Consider the following 15,897-nt stretch of genomic DNA (forward strand, 5'->3'; position numbering starts at 1 on the left):
TTCTTTTGTCTTCATTTTCTTCCTTCAACATACTCCATGTAATGTAATTATTTTCCACTAAAGCCTAGAACTATAGAAAAAGGCAAAGCAACGACAAGACAAATTGGTATGATGCACCCACTATAATAAAAAGGGATTTCCGTGGACTTTATCCCATGCCCCAATCTGGGAAGGACAAAACACCATCTCTGGACATCCAGGAAGAGTTCCTGATGCCAGTGGACTCTCTCCCCAACGTGCTTTACCTCTCAGCTTTCTGAAAGTAACCTGTGGAAAGGTACTATTCCATGATCTGTTGGAAAACTTCCTCAAAAAACTTCAACTTCTTTTGCTAGGTATGCTGCATTCCAGGACCTTCTGGGTATGCTCTGTATCTAGTTCAGCTTTGAAGCTTTAAAGTTCCTTCCTCTAATTTTTCTTATCATTTTCCAGTTTTGGTGGCTAAGTGTATAATTTTTTAATTCACACTGCCCACATTAATCTTCCAGATTCAGCAGGTGGTTTTCTATCTTCTCAAAACTAGCCTCTAAATAACTCTGATTTGCTGTCATGGATTCTAAGTCTGTTATGAACCTTGATGCTGCAGAATTTACTCCTGTAACTTGATTAAAGCTTATCTTCTTTTTCTCCCAGTGTATTGAAAGCATAGCCTCCTCACTATCCACTGACTCTCCAGCACTTGCACATTGCTTGGTTCTTCTGTGAAACATGTATCTTCATATCTGCTAAGTGGTTCTCATCTAACAGAGTACTTTGGTGGATATGGAACACTTTGGGGTCAATTTTTCCAGTTGTTGAAAAGCTTTCTGAATTTTATTGGCTAGCAGAATTATAGAAAGACTGTTATAAGGTAACTAAATATTTTTATCTGATTTCTTTAATCCTTAAATAGTATCTCTGTTTGGTAATATATTTTGAATTATTTTTTAAAGCAATGAGACATTTTAATTCATGAAAGTTCTGCTTTTTGAGAAAATGACACATTCCCAGTTCTTCGTCTTCTTTAGTTTCATCATGCTTATACTTCAGTGCAGTATTGCCGGTATCACTTAGAACATTTTTACTTTCATACCCTACCTATTCAGAGCCCTTTGAATGAGTGAATGAATTATTCTAGCAATAAAAGCTTTGCTTTGTAAATTATAATTGTCTTCCTTCTCTGGAGGAATTTAGAATTCTTTCTAAACTATGGTACCTTTGTTCCATTCAAAATATTAATGTAGAATTTCAAAGTACCTCAAGGATAATAAGAACTTTTAAAATTTGAATTTCTGCACAACCTTCAAGGGAAAAAATTACAGATCAATAAAGTTAGATAATAAAATCATCCATAGTTAATACAAACAGCGTAACTAGGACAGAGATAATGCTATACATTTTAATTTACTTTAATGGTAAATAACCCCCTAAGACCACAGACTGTGTTTAATATCTGTACTTAAGTGGATGGAACTAATAATACTAATTTTCAAAATTTCAAATATTCATTTTCAAAAGTAGAAAAGTAGAACCAGGACAGGGGCACCTGGGTGGCTCAGTCAGTTAAGCATCTGGCTTCAGCTCAGGTTATGATCTCACAGTTCATGGGTTCAAGCCCTGCATCGAGCTCTGTGCTGACAGCTTGGTGTGTGGTGTCCACTTCGGATTCTGTGTCTCCCTTTCTCTCCCGCTTCCCCACTCACGCTCTGTCTCTCTCACTCTCAAAGATTAATGAACACTTAAAATTTTTTTTTGAAAAGGAGAACCAGAGTAAGAAAGCATAGAGACCATTAACAGAGAATATTAATTGCACTTCAAAAATCATGTCATGTAGTCATCAACTCTGCAGGCAATTGAAAATCCTTAGAAAGGGACTCTTTGGAGACCTAATGGTGAAGAGATAAAAGAAGTAGCTGAAAGTTAAAGGCTATTGGAATTAGAAAATAGCAAAAAATATAAAATGTTAGACCAGTAGAGATTCTGTTAATTTCCATTTGTTAGAGAAATCACTGTAGCAACAGGCAATCTTACTCTTGAGATAAGAAGTTAAGGACGTCATCAAACCTCACCTTTATAGACTCTTTCTTAGTTCCAGAAAATTCAACACACTAATCAAAACAGCGAAATGTGAACCCTGAACCCATTAAAGTTACCATAAGAATAAAAGAAAACATGAGCATTCTATTTCTTAACCAAAAATGTTCTCTAAATTAAAAACCAAAAACATCAACACCATTCTGTTGTGAAGTAAATGTAATTCAACAAGTATTTTCAGAATCAAAATAATACTTCAGATCTTTTGAAATACAAACAGTCTGACTACAAATGGACACATGAAAGCATATAAGAACTGACTAAAGAAATTAAATAAAAAAAAATAGTCTCTGAGATGAAGACTAAATTGCAAGGTCTCCAATAGAGAATAGATACAATCAAAGGCATAAATGGGATTTAAAAAATAAAAGTAAAAAAATGAGGCAAGAACAATATTTAAAAAGGTGAAAGTGAAAAGAAAGAAATGTGTTTTTGTGTATGTGTAAAGATCTAAAACATATAGCACATTCGATGAATTTTTACAGATATGCTCTAGGTAATAAATGAAAAAAGTGGTTACAGATCTACTTAGATCTCAGTATACTATCTACAGATCACTATACTATAGATATGAAGGTACTGTATATCTATATATATGCATATATAAAAGCTTTATGAGTTTATTTTTCTAGTGGCATGGAATAAAATGGTGAGGAAAAGAATGTCTCTACTCTCCACTGTAGTCAAACAGGACAAATGAAATGTTGGGTTTTATAACACAGTGAAAGTGCCAGTGAATGATAGGTGTGAACTAAATGAGACACTTTCATCTTTCTGATCTTCAGCATAGCGCATACAGAAGAGAAACTCGTATTTGATGTAACAGAATTGTCTTGTTGATAAGATCATAATATTTGATGAAGACCATTTTCACAACAAAAAGCAAGATTTCTGCTTGAACAAGTTATTTGATTTTTCTAATAATTTACCAAATTAAATCCCAGCAAAAAGAAATCCATACAAAAATCTACATGTCTAAGTTTTAATAAAATTCAAAAAGAGTTCATATCAGATGCAAGCAGCAATAAATATTATAGTTTGTATATTCTCTACATATGTGCAAATGCATATGTATACATATACTTACATGTTTTGTTTATAATACCTTTAGTATTAAATTAGTTACAGTATTTGTTGTTAATGGAGACCATATACTTTATAAATATTAAAATGTTTTTTCCTAAAATGTAATCACCATTATTGTATAATTTATACTTTGTATGAGGATTCATAAAGGAATATGAAGTGGGTCATATACATCATTTTTCTTCAAAACTGAAGTTTTTATATTGATGATAAAGCAATTAGCAAGGGTAAGAAAGACACCTTGGGAGTGAAGATTCGTTAAAACATCTAGAGGGCAATTATAATATGCCACTCAAGTTTGGGGGGAAAAATAGAAATAAGATGGTCTACCAATTTCATTTTTAGGAATAATTACTTATATGGAGAGGTATTACAAAATTAAGTAAAATGCAAATTAAATTAAAATTAATAAACAGTAACTTTATAACTTAAAATATATTTCCATAGAGACATAAATGTTGGTATTCAACATATAAAATTAACATAAATATTTTAGAAAATATTAAATAATTAGGAAAAAGAAAAAATCACTAAAATTGATTATTTTATCTCATGTGTTTTGGGATAATAGCCACTTGGTTAGAATACTCAATGTTGTTTTGCTTCATGTTATTTTTCTCAAATAACCTATTTCTCATAATAAAAATATGGAATATTACCAAGATCCAAATAAAAATTCCAATATCTATAATGCTATATTGTTGACATTAATGCAACATTTGTCACAGTGTAAAACTATAAGGTGCATATAAAAAATACTTATTTTTCCTCACAATTTTGTTGTAGTAAGACATGTCTTTGAAGTTTTCATCAATGTTAAGAGCAAATGTATGTTTTAATAATTCAAAAAATACTATTACTTTCTGCTGCAAGCTAGGACTATCAGGTCAAGAATGACTAGGGATTGAGGTGCCCAGGTGGCTCAGACAGTTAAGCATCTGACCTCAGGTCATGATCTCACAGTTTGTGAGTTCAAACCCCACGTCAGGCTCTGTGCTAACAGCTCAGAGCCTGGAACCTGCTTAGGATTCTATGTCTTCCTCCCTCTCTCTGCTCCCTCCCCCCACCAGTTGTCCTCTTTCTCTCTCAAAAATAAACATTCAAAACAAAGAATGACTAGGGAGAGACAAGCCTTAAGATCAGTTGATTATTTCTTTACACTTGCTTACCTTATTAATATATTAAAAAAAATTAACTCTCCTTAAAGAGTAATGTTATAAACTCTGGAAAGCATTCAAAGGGTACCGTCACAAAATTTTGAATTATTATATTGATAATTTCAATGTTAATGTCTTCTCCAAATTGCAAAATTCCTCTCAATTATTAAATGATGTATATCTACTAGCATTTTTATCAAATGGTAAAGTAGAATATCAAAAACAGCAGCTGCTCATAACAGTTAAGGTACTCAAGAGGCACATAATTATCTATTCCAAATTATTTGTCAATTTTAACATTTTGTCAAGAAGTCCTTTTCCTTATGGTGGGAATGGGAAACCAATAAACAACAACAAAGAAATGATGATGTACATTATTTAACACGTATGTTTAGTCCATATCGTGCCTGTCTGAAAAATGTTTAAACAGGCAAGTAATTTCATCTGTTTAGTCAAGCAATAATAAAATAGACAGTTTTTTTCCATAATACCATAATAACTGCATTCTAGAGCTTCTATAAATTATAAATAATCTGTAAAATATTTATAAAATGTATGATCCCTGGAGGTGAAAATTTCTAGGTTCAAATCCTGGCCCCACTAGTAATCAGAAATTTGATTTGGGGCAAGTCATGTTCATTGACTTCATCTTTACAATAAGGTTATTGTGAAAATAACAATGATTAATATCAGACACAAAAAAGCACTATATAAAATTTAGTCATGACTATTATTATAATTGTTATAATCTTTGCTGATAATACTATACAACTAACTACTGCTAGTGTTAGTAATACTGAAGGTAGTTATCATTTGATTTTATCTGCAATAAAAACACAATAACCTCTTCTGATAGCCTTTGTTAGGATATAAATTTCAACTTCCTGATAATGAAGCCATTCTTAACGTACAAGTGAAATCTTAGGGTTTTTTGGAAGAGAATCAACACATGAGGGGGAGAAGTATTCATTACTGCAGATTATGATATGAAAACTTTTAAGCCTGTGATTGAATTTTTACAGCAATCTTGAAGTAATTATTTTTATTCATATTTTACAGATGTTGAAACTAAGTTGTACTCTATAAATATCTGACAGAGCCAGCACTGCTTTCTATAGACAGAGGAATAAGTCAGTCTTTGGCTCACAGTATTATAATTAAGCCATTCTTTAGGCTCGGCCCAAAGTGGCCCATGTGTTTATTTTTTGATGCTGGATTGATACTATTATCACATTAGCTCCTCAGAGACGGTATAGGACTATGGATAGAATGCTTCTTCAGACATTGAGAGATTTTATGTTGCCTAAATCACACGGGAAATGTTTGTAGGAAAGTTCTGTGAACTGTGAGGATATTTGTCACTGGGATATTTCCATAGCTTTGAGAGTGTTGTGTTTTTGTTTCTGACAAAACTGGAGTATTCTGTAAAGTTTTTTAATGTTTATTTTTGAGAGCGAGAGAAAGAGAAAGAAAGAAGAGTGGGGGAGGGGCAGAGGGAGGGAGACAGAAGATCAGAAGCAGGGTCTGCACTGACAGCAGAGAGCCCAATGTGGGGCTGGAACTCATGAGCCAAAGTCGGACATTCAACAGAATGAGCCACCAGGTGCCCCTGTTCTATGTAATTTTTAATGTCTTTTGTTTTTATTTTATTTTTTTTTACATTTATTTTTGAGAGAGACAGCGTGAACAGGTGAGGGGCAGAGAGAGAAAAGAGACACAGAATCTGAAGCAGGCTCCAGGCCCTGAGCTAGCTGTGAGCACAGAGCCCGATGCGGGGCTCGAACCCACGAACCATGAGATTACGACATGAGCCAAAGCCATACGCTTAACCGACTGAGCCACCCAGGTGCCCCTATTCTGTATAATTTTTAATAACTCAGGTTGGGATTCTCACATATCCAAGCAGAAATGCAGTTAACTTTTTTCATTTTGCTTTTTTACAATATCATAATCCACACATGATTTCTGTTTTTTAGAATACTGTTTGCTAAATATTTCTTTTGCTTCTGTTCCTTTAAAAAATACATTATAAACACTCAGTAATGGTCATTGAGGGGTGCCTGGATGGCTCACTCAATTAAGCATCCAACTTTGGCTCCGATCATGGTCCCCTAACTGATGGGTTCGAGCCCATGTAATGGGCTCTGTGCTGACAGCTCAGAGCCTGGATCCTGCTTGGGATTCTGTGTCTTCTTCTCTCTCTGCCCCTCCCCCACTCATGAGCTCTCGCGCGCGCCCACGTGCTCTCTCTATCTCTCAAAAATAAATTTTTAAAAATTAAAAAAATAATGGTCCTTGAGAATTTACTTGCTTCCAGCAATTTGTGGGTACAGATGATCCCAACATTTTAATTTTGGAATTAGGAAACCTCTTACTAACTTCTTCTATAATAAGTATTTAAAAAGAAATGTATGCTAATTTTGATCACAATTTTGTAGACGGTACTTCCTTTGGCGATCCTATATTATGAATAATGTTTGCAATGAAACTAGAATTTGCAAAGTAATAATTATCAAAGAATTGATAATCACAATAGCTAACAATTTCTGAACACTTTTAATATGTCTGTCACTTTTATGCCATTTCATCTTCATAACATTCCTGAGAGTTGTGTTATTATATATATTTAAAGATTATCATGTTGAGGTCTCAAAAGGTTAGTTGATTTTCCCAAGATAGGGAAGTAAGAAATAAAAACTTGAGGTCTCAATCATAAGCCAGGATTCAAATAAAAGTGTCTGACTTCAAGAACCATGTCCTATTATGAGATGTAGGATCTTGATGAACTCTGATTGCTCATGAAATATGCAGTTAGAACAATTTGTATTCTTATTCATCTTGTATGAGTATCTTTTTTAAAATACATGCTAGTGTTCAGTATTACAATAGTTAAGTCTTCCATTTACACCTACATTTTACCTATTGAAATTGTGAATTCTTAACCATTATATCTTAGTTTCTCACCACTCCCCCTTCTCCTCCTCCACATCAAACATTTAAATAATGCTTACTATATCTAGGCACTGTTACAAGTGCATTGTATAACTTCAATATCCTCAAAATTCCACTCATTTTCATTTTGTGGAATAAACTGCACTCTATTAGTTCATTTTGTTGAATTCAATTTTTAGGTCTAAAAATGCGCCATATCAAGACATAGGTACTTGCTTAGATTTGATTTGTATTTCTTTAAAAGTTACATTAAAAGTATAAATTAAGTGACTGCATATATGAACTGAAGCACTTTTGAGAATGAAATGGACAGTGAAAATAAAAGAGCCAGAACAAGACGAAAAATGTGGGACTATCCCAGCAAACCAGTCAACCCACTCATAATGAATAAATTAGAGTTCTCAGTAGTAGCAAACAATTAGGCTAACCAAACATCTTTTTAAGTTTTTCGTATGATTATCTTTTGAAAAAATATATGCTAATGTTCAGCATTTCAAATGTGAAATCATTAATTCACACCTACTGTGACCACATTTGGTCATATCTTTAAAATCTCAAAGATTGAACTTTTAGTTGTAGAATTATACATAAAAGAGTCACTAAAGCATTTGATTTCAACCATGTATAGACCTAAGAAACCGGTTATTCAGTGAGTTTGTTTACAGATGAGATCTCAATATAACAGTGCTTGAGACAGATCCTGGACCTCCTCAGTATATCTCATTGTCTCCTAGGGATTTAGTGTGTGGGATAAGGGGATTCTGCCAGAAGAAAGCAACTGAAAGGGGCTCTCTATGCTTACATTTTGATTTAGCCTGCAAGTCACTTAAGGAAGCTCAAGTTGATTTGTAGACTTTATGAATTAAATTTCAGAAATACCATAGATTTCATTAACAGTTTCAGTATTGCAGTTTTGAGCTTTTATATCTCTCCAAGTTACCTACTGAAGTAAATGATTGTGAAACCTTCAGCACTGTATCAGTGTCTGGGACATCACAAACATTTGGATAATTCTTACTATATCCTAGGCACAGTTCAAGAGCATTAGGTAGAGTATTTCCTCTTATCCATAAGGTTAAACTAGTATTATCATACTTATTTTACAGATAAGAAAACCGAGGTGCAGAGAGACCAGGCTACTTGCTAGGGGTACATAGCTGGAAAGTGACACAATCAGTACTTAAACCCAGAGTTCGGTTCGTCAGCCTGCATTCTTTACCTTATACCATGTTGCTCCCAATATATGTTCTATTAACGATACATCCATTATCTCATCTGAATTTTAGTACAAACCGGTGAAGTAGTCAGGATAGGTATTGTATTCTCAAATTATGGATAAAAATAATCAAGCTCAAAATTACGAATAAAAATAATTCAAGTGTTTTGCGCAAGCTTATGTAATAAGAGGTACAAGTGGCATCTGGGAAGAGAAAATCTAAATATAATTCCAGTCCTCTTTCAACTACATCATCCTAAATTAAAAGGCTAGAATACATCTGAAGAAAAGTGGGCTATACAGACGAGTGATTCTAAACTTAAATTCACTTCTTTTTTCCTAAGATTATGTACCAAAATATGTTTAATGTTAAATCATAACTGGGAGGGCACAAGCAGGACTACAGACACAAGAGCAAGGCAAAGAATGATATGCAAACGCCTCTAATAAACTAACTGCACAGAATATTTCAAAGACTTAGCAAGCGCTTTTATACATGGTGAGCATGATTCATCATCCAAGCCCACCTCCATATATAACTCCTCCATAGTCTTCTTTCCTGCATGTCTTTTGTGTTTCCTGCTTTAAATACCCATTTTTAAAGAATCATTAAACTAATAGGAATGTGTACTTGGAAATTCATGAGAAGCTGAATACTAATATATCTTTCGCTTCTTTTTCTCCTTAAACTTGAATTAATTGGGAGTCTATATTAGTAATGTCTATAGCCTTATTATTCATATATAATCTTCAAGCATTGAACTCTAATAATCTTAATCAACTCCCTGGAGCCTCTGAAACCTTAATTTCTTCACCTAAAACAAAACAAAACAAAACAAAAAAAATGATATTCTAACACTTAGTTGTCATTAGGATCAAATGAAATAATATATAAGAAAAGCTATATAGGGGCGCCTGGGTGGCTCAGTCGGTTAAGCCTCCGGCTTCACCTCAGGTCAGATCTCACGTTCATGGGTTCGAGCCCCGCGTCAGGCTCTGTGCTGACAGCTAGCTCAGAGCCTGGAGCCTGCTTCTGGTTCTGTGTCTCCTTCTCTCTCTGCCCCTCCCCCTCTCATGCCTGTCTCTCTCTGTATCAAAAATAAATAAAACATTTAAAAAAAAAAAGAAAAGCTATATAAAATGTAAAAAAATGAAATATAAAAACAGTAACACCATGTGAATCATATAATATATTCTTACCAAACTTTAGGGGCTCTGTATATGGTTCTCTTTCCCACTTTTTATGATATATTTGTGGTGTCTGGAATTGTAACAAAATTGGTAAAAAGTAAAGGGTAGCATATTATAATATGGCAGAGTATTTTTGATTCCGTTTTCCACAAGAATAGTATGAAACCTATTTTCTGGGACTTGTTTTTAACCTACATGCTTATTTCCAATTCAGTTCTTGTGTTTCTTGTTTTGTCATCCTCCACTACCTCCCTGAGCAGAGAAGTGATCCTGAAACCAGATAAACGGACTCTGATTCCATTCAAGCAGCTCCTACTAAATAGAATGAAAAATGTGGTTGTTTGATTTGTGTACTTAGTGAAGATAAATACCTAGTGCTGAATAAATATTGGATGTTTATGAACTTAAAATTAAGGTACCAGATAAGTAAAATTTCTGGTCTCTCCTCTGGACCAGAAACTCTGGACCAGTTTCTGACTAGGATTTATTTTCCCCTTCCCTCTTTCCTCCTTGTCTCAGCATCAAGCAGGATTAAGGCAAAGTAAACATCTTGGTCACATACTTTCTAATTAGCATCCAGCCTACTTTAATCTGACATCCTTCACCACTGAAAATTGTCTATTCTAGTGATTTAGTTCAGTCTTTTTCACTTGTTCTTTGAACATTTGAAACCATTCATAACCTTTTTTCTTGAATTTTTTTCCCATTTTGCTTCTACAGAACCATTTTATTGTTCATTTATGAACATTCCTTCTCAATCCATCTTTCTTTCCCTTTCCAGTCCTTCCTCCCCTTGCAATCAAAAGTGCCTCCCTTGGTTATTTCATCCGTTTCCTGACTGACCAGTCATAGTCTGAAGGCTTCTAAATCTGTATCTCTAGTCCAGGTTACTGTCCTGAGTTCCAGAAAAATATATAACTAAGTACTTGACATCTTCTCCTAGCACTCCCATAGATACGTAAACTAGGCAAGCCAAATGTGAAACATGTTAGTTCTCACTATTTACTATATTAACTAACAAGTGGCTAAAGCCAGAAATTATAGAAGCAGTTTAGACTACTTAAACCCATTTATCCCTTCTCTTTCAGACCTGTCATTAGATTCTGTATATTGAACTTAATATGACTGTCTCCACCTATGTAGTTTTTGTTCTCATAGTATCTTGGATATTATTATCTAATATTACAACAGCTAGCATTGTAATGTAAAATCACATGGTCTGGAGTGTCCCATTAAATGTCCCTTCCCACTGCATACTAAATACTTGTACTAAAATGACAATTGATTATTTTCCTGCCTAAAAACATTTAATAACCTCTGTCATGTACAAAATAGATCTTAAACTTCAAAAAAAAAAGGACTGAGACATTTTTTACTTCTTGCTTCATACCTTTCAATCTTTATTATTTTATTCCTTACTTCTTAAACTACTGTTGACTTAACACGGATTTGAACTTTCTGGTTCCATTTATATGTGGATTTTTTTTTGAAGAAATATATATACAGTCATTTAGTCATTTTTTTCCTCCTCATGAATTTTTTCTTGTAATTTTCTTAATAACATTTTCTTTTCTCTAGCTTACTTTATTGTAAGCATACAGCATGTAATTCATATGACATACAACATATGTGTTAATTGACTAAGTTATCAGTAAGACTCTGAACAGTAGGCTATTAGTAAATTTGGGGGGAATCAAAAGTTATATGCAGATTTTCTACCATAAGAGTCACTTATGAGTGACTAAGAGTTCCTTAATGCCTGCATTATTCAGGGGTCAGATGTATAGTAATTGGCTACATCTACTTCCAGAACATACTATACATCATTCTAAAGTAAAATGTTCAGATTTAGTTAAAATATCATTCTTAATTAAAATGTTCACTCTATAACTAACCCAGGATTACCTCGTATATTTTTTCATTAATCAAATTCAACTTTGTTTTTATTTTTACTAGGTCCGTGTGCCGTCATGGACTTAGATGCTCTTACTTATTTTGTGATTATTCTTTGCTGCGAATTCCATTGAAGTAACCCCTTACTTCTTACCAGTTAGACCTAATTCTCATTTCTCATTCCAGGCATGCCATTTGCATTTGATTACAGACATTGCTTTCACTCTGCTTTTCCTTGAATAAGCTGACACTTATTCACTGTCTTTAGTCATCTATTCTCAGGTTACATAATACCTTGCATAAGCAGCCTAGACTCAGCCGCGTTGCAGAGAACATTACTGATCTTTACCGTGAGCCGTTTCCATATAGCATGTTGTGCTGCAGCAAGTCAAACTGCCAGTGGATTCGTGCAATCCTTTCCTTGGGAACACATAGCACCTGTAATTAAACACTTAAATCGAGTCTTTGTGGGTCAAAGACCTAGTTATTTCATCACAATAACAATGAGATTCTCAATGAGATACATGGTGTTCTCCATTCTCTCTTGTTCTGCTAAGTGAAAAGTTTCACGAAAATAGAAAACTTTAGGCTTATAATGTAGGTCACAGATGCCAGGTTTACCTAAGTTCTTTGGTGCTTTTAAAGCTTTAACCGAGGTTTAGTTTATGTATGATAAAGTGCATACATTTAAATTCTGCATTTTCAATTAACATTTTAAACCATTATCATACTCAAGGTACTAAATATTTCTATCAAACCCTACAGATTCTTGTGGCCTTATTAACATACACACTTCACTCTCCATTCTCAAGCAAAAACTGATCAGATTTGTGCCACCATTGATGACATATTCCATAATTTTATAAAAATATAATACCATATGCAGTCTTTTCTTTCCTTTTATTCTAGAAAATGATTTTGAAATTTTTTCATGTTGTATATAGCAATAGTTCCTATTACTGATGAGCAGTATTCCATTGTATAGATTGTGTAGATTCAATTGTAGAGATATACCGTAACTTGTTTGTCCATTCTCCTATTGATGACATATAGTTATTAAGCATAGTTCTATGTATGTGCACAGACAAGTCTCTTAAACATGTTTTCATTTCTTGTGGTAGTGAATTACCAGACTTGTTTCCATATTGGCTTATGATGTACAATGGCTTATGTCACAGTACAAAGTGATCTTTTTCTTTTTAAATCTTAATTTATTAGAAGTTTTCTTTAATTCAAGGATAATTAAGATAGTGCTATATTAGTTTCAGGTGTACAATATAATGATTCAACAATTCTATGTTTCTCAGTGCTCCTCAAGGTAAGGATAATGTTTTTTAAGATAAAAGTACTCTTAATCCCCTTTATTTCACCTATTCCCCTCACCCACCTCCCCTCTGGCAGCCATCAGTTTGTTCTCTGTATTGAAGTTGTTCTTTAGTTTCCCTTTTTTTGTTTCATTTGTTTTTTTTTTAATTCCACCTATGAGTGAAATAATATATTTGTCTTTTCCTGACTTATTTTACTTAGCATTATACCCTCTAGGTCCATCCATGTTGTTGCAAATCACAAGATCTCATTCTTTTTTATAAACGAATCATATTCATTGTATGTATGTATCTGTGTGTGTCTGTGTATCTGTGTGTGTATACCAGTTAGTCTTCTTCATCTATCAGTGGACTCTAAAGTTGTTTCTATATATTGGCTATTGTAAACAATGCTGCAATAAACATGGAGGAGCATATATCTTCTCAAATTAGTGTTTTGATTTTCTTTGGGTAAATACTCAGTAGTGGAACTAATAGGTCATATGGTAATTCTATTTTTTTTTTTTTTATTTTTGAGGCACCATTTTACTGTTTTCCATAATGGCTGTGCCAGTTTGCATTCTGACTAACAGTGCACAACTTTTCTTTTATTTCTTTGGGTTTTTGTTGTTGTTGTTGTTGTTGTTGTTTTAGTTTAGCCATTCCAACAGGCATGAGGTGGTAATATCTCCTTGAGCTTTGATTTGTATATCCCTAGTGATTAGAGACATTGGGTATCTTTTTATGAGTCTGTTGACCATCTGAATGTCTTCTTTGGAAAATGTTCAGATTCTCTGCCTATTTTTTATTTGGACTATTTGCTTTTTTGTGTGATGAGTTGTATGCTCTTTATATATTTTGTATACTGACCCCTTATCAGATATATCATTTACAAATATGTGTTTTTTGATAGTTTGCTTCACCGTGCAAAAGCTTTTTATTTTAGTATAGTCTCAATAGTTTACTCTTGTTTTTGCTTCCCTTGCCCAATGAGACATATCTAGAAAACAATGTTTCCATGGCCAGTATCAAAGAAATTATCACCTTTGTTCTTAGGTTTTTATTATTTGAAGGCTCATATATAGGTCTTTAGTCCATTTCAAGTTTATTTTTGTGTATGGTATAAGAAAATGGTCCAGTTTTGATTTTTGCATGTAGCTGTCTAGTTTTTCCAGCACCATTGGTTGAAGAGACTATTTGTTACTAGGTGGTATTTTTAAATGTTCAGGATTCAAATTTTGGCTATTGAAATCATCTCCATAACAATGGGTGAGACAGGTCTGCATCCCACTTCACCCATCTGTAAAATGCAGATAAAAATATAACCCCATTTAAATGTTGATGTGAGTAAATCTAATAATAAACATGAAGTATAAAATAGAGTGATTGGAAACATATTAAATGTTCAAAATTGCATTATCAATATTATTAATTTCATGGCATGACCTAATTGGTAGATTGTGAAAATAAAACTCTAAATGAATGATCTTAGTTTTTTTAGTTTATTTATTAATTTTTGAGAGAGAGAGAGAGAGAGAGAGACCAGGGGAGGGGCAGAGAGAAGAAGAGAGAGAATCTCAAGCAGCAGACAGCACAGAGCCCAATGTGGGGCTTGATCCCATGAACTGTGAGATCATGACCTGATTTTGATATCAAGGTAATGCAGGGCTCATAGAGTGAATTTGGAAGCTTTCCTTATTCTTCTATTTTTTGGAGTAGTTTGAGAAGAATAGATATTAAATGGTTGGTAGAATTCACCTGTGAAGCCATCTGGTCCTGGAGTTTTGTCTGTTGGGAGTGTTTTGATTACTGATTCAATTTTATTGCTGGCAATCCATCTGTTTAACTTTTCTGTTTCTTCCTAATTCTGTTTTCATATGGAATATGTTTCTAGGAACTTATCCTTTCTTCTGGTTGTCCAATTTGTTGTCATACAATTCTTCATAATATTCTCTTGAAATTTTTTTGTATTTCTGTTGCATTGTTTTTAATTCTCCTCTTTTCTCATTTTGTTTGTTTGCATACCCTCTCTTTTTTGATAAATCTTGCCAAGGATTATTAATTTTGTTGATCTTTCAAAGAGCCAGCTCCTCTCTCTTATTGACCCCTTTTATTTTTTTTTTCTTTTTAGTTTCTGTTTATTTCTGATGTAGTTTGTTTTATTTCCTTCCTCTTATTGCTTTTTGGGTTCTGTTCTTCTTTTTCTAGTTCCTTTGAAATTTCTTTTTCCAATTTTTTTTTTGGAGAGAGAGAAAGAGAGAGAGAGAGAGAGAGAGAGAGAGAGAGAGAGAGAGAGAGAGAGAGAGAGAGAGAGAAGGGTAGGGGTAGAGAAAGAGGGCAACACAGAATCCAAAGTAATCTCCAGGCTCTGAGCTGTCAGCATAGAGCCTGACACGGGACTTGAACCCATAAACTCAAGATTATGGCCTGAGCCAAAGTTGGATGCTTAACCAACTGAGTTACGTTTTTTAATAGCAGCTTTATGAATTTGAGTGCTTTAATTTTGGGTGCAGAAATATTTACAAATTTTACATCTTCTTGTTGTATTCTTTTTATGATTATGTAGTGTTCTTTATCTTTTGTTATGTTCTTTGTTTTAAAGTCTAGTTTCTCCAATGTAATTATCCTGCCCTGGCTTTTTCTTTCTAACTTACATTTGCATGATAAATGCTTTTCTATCACTTTATTTTCATTCTGCATGTGTCTTTATCGGAGACAAGTCTCTTGTAGGCAGAATATAGATGGGTCTTGCATTTTTATCCATTTATTACCCTATGTATTTTGATTGGAGTATTTAGTCCATTTATGTTAAAAGTAATTATTGATATGTACTTATTGTTTTTGTAGTTCTCTTTTCTTTTACTCTTTTCTCTCAGGGTTTACTGGATTTCTTTAGTGGTATACTTAGTCCTTTATCTTTACTAGTTTGCATATTTATTAGTGATTTGTGATCTGTGTTTACCATTATGTTTGCAAAAACATAATTGTAAGCATATAACAGTATGTTAAGTTGATTGTCACTTAA

At 33.5% G+C, this 15,897-nt stretch overlaps 1 pseudogene; it reads right to left on the reverse strand.

Moving 5' to 3' along the window:
* Positions 1-241: 241 nt before the first annotated feature.
* LOC115291218 overlaps positions 242-15,897 on the reverse strand; it is a 41,052-nt pseudogene continuing 25,396 nt past the window's right edge.

This window comes from Suricata suricatta, chromosome 5 (assembly GCF_006229205.1).
Source record: "Suricata suricatta isolate VVHF042 chromosome 5, meerkat_22Aug2017_6uvM2_HiC, whole genome shotgun sequence".
Classification (NCBI taxonomy): domain Eukaryota; kingdom Metazoa; phylum Chordata; class Mammalia; order Carnivora; family Herpestidae; genus Suricata; species Suricata suricatta.